The following is a 2500-nucleotide window of genomic DNA, read 5'->3' on the forward strand; positions in this document are numbered from 1 at the left end:
GTATGTAGTATTTTCAGGGTCTGCTTTGAAAAAAAAAAAAAAAAAAAAAATTCTCATCCATTTGGTTGAATTAATTCATACATTCAGCCAAATAGATGGAAATGGTTTTTTGAGTATGTTTGTTTTTTTGGGATTTTAAAAATAAAAGCACTGGTAGAACATGATTCTATCACTGAATATGAGGCTGAATTACAGTTGTTTTTTTGTTTGTTTTTTTCAGACATGTGTCAGCTTTAATAATAAAAGTTATATTGTTTATTACGTGTAAATGTTTTGTTCAGATTTTATAAACGGACGGGAAAGTCGCCACCTAATGTGGGAGAAGTGAAAAGCTTCCGGGGTGTAGTACTTGGTTTGCTGAAGTGTTCACTTTCCTCAGCAACATTTGGCGTGTGTGTGTGTGTGTGTGTGTGTGTGTGTGTGTGTGTGTTACGGCTCATGCCTGCCAGCCAGCATGTGCAGTCCGGTCTAATGTCCTCTTGTTAGTGTGCACTCCCAGCCCAACCTGTCCCATCCTCTCACATCAACCACTAGCCTGACACACACACACACACACACACACACTCAGGCACACACTCAGGCACACACACTTGTACACTCATATACACACATACACATAAGCACAGGGGAACACACACATAAACACAAAATGCCCTCTTCTCCTGGCCACGGTGTCAATGTCAGCATCACATCTGGTACACACACCAACAGACATGTACTCCCTCATATACCCACCCATACACACACACACACACACACACACACACACACACACACATGCAGGCTAACAGGATAATGACTGGCCAATTAGGCGCAGTCTTGATCTGTCTGGACGTATCCAGTCATCTTAGCCCCTCCAGCGGCCATTACTCAGGCATGGACACACACACACACACACACGTACACACACACACACACCATAGCACATACAAACACACACTTGACAGAATGGAGTGCTGTGAAAAGCTGGCTGCACAACCAGGCGGCCTCTGTGACTCAGCCTGTGTGTGTGTGTGTGTGTGTGTGTGTGTAAGAGAGTGTGTAGGAATTTACCTTTTTCATGCACAGGTATGATAACATTTTTCAGGCCAATTTGCTATAAAAATAAAAATTAAAACATGAAATGAATGATATCCCTCCTTCTTCTGATTGAAACGCTGCAGATGTGCAGAAACATAAAAACTTTAAAGTGTTTTTGCTGCTAAATATGGAGATTTCAGCCTTTTTTCTAACTGGTTTTCATAAGCAGACAGATGCAAAATTACCAAACACATGTAATTAATAAAACATCCTCTGTGCATGTCGATCGTGTGTGTTATGAAGAGGACATGAAGAAATGACTGAAATCACTACTGCAATAATCACAATCAGAAGTATTTTCATTCAGAAAGAGTAGGAATTTGTAAAATATTAACAGTAATGACAGGCCGAGTAGAAGGAATAACAGAAAATGAGTAGAGTGAAAAATTAAAGGCAGGTGAAGTCCAGTCGATAGGTTTGTCTCACAATGACACAGACAGAGAAACAGATATAAAGAAGGAAAATAAGAGACAGACAACCTCACAACCTCGAACAATCAGGGCTTATGTAAAAAAACAAACAAAAAAATTCTTATAAATTAACTTTATAAAAGAATATGGATGTCTGGAGGCAGCAGGTAATCTGCATAATCGTGTGTTTTTATTGTGTCTGCATCTTTATTGCACGTTGTTCACTGCTGAGGTATTTCTGCCCAAACACCACCTGTCAATCAAACCATGTGGGCGGGACTTGGGTTTTCTGCAAAAGGAGAAAAATTAGACCTTAAACAGAAGCTCACAACCATCGTAACCTTGTCCCTTTAACAAATTTCATCCAAATAAAAGCCAGGATATTTACGTTATATTAAATTTGTGTTATTGCAGTTGCCAATATTTTTTTGATTTGAAAATGTAGAGGATTATTACAGTAAGTCCTTGGTTAACAAAACAAGGCTGGATCCTCCGTAGCTCACAGATATTTATAGATGAACGTCGGGTTCAAGTATGGATCTACACTCTAGTGACTATTTATATACATATTCAACACGTCCTCGGATGGATTTTGAGCTTAAACACAAGAAATGTGACTGGATGTTGAAGGTCTAAGACACTGGTTGTCAAATCGGGGTATGCGTACCCCTAGGGGCACATTGGAGTACTGCAGCGGGCAGTCATGATCCCTAAAATAATTAGCCTATGGTACAATAAGTTCAATAAAAATGTAAAAGTAAGTTTGATAAGCAACATTTTATATGCAGTTTTCGCTCCTGGTTTTCCGAAGGTGTCAGATGTGTGGGTTTGGGGTTTAAATCTGCCACCGTGGTCGTCGAGCAAGGATGTTTGTTCACCATGATCGGGAAGATGAGACAATAAAACATCCAGAAAATGGATTAGTGGTTGAAACGTAGCAGCGATAACAAGGAGGAAGAAGAGAAAAAGAAGCAAAAACAGAAACAATAAAATCTCCTCAGTATCAGGTT

The sequence above is a fragment of the Myripristis murdjan genome, chromosome 1 (genome assembly GCF_902150065.1).
Source record: "Myripristis murdjan chromosome 1, fMyrMur1.1, whole genome shotgun sequence".
NCBI lineage: Eukaryota > Metazoa > Chordata > Actinopteri > Holocentriformes > Holocentridae > Myripristis > Myripristis murdjan.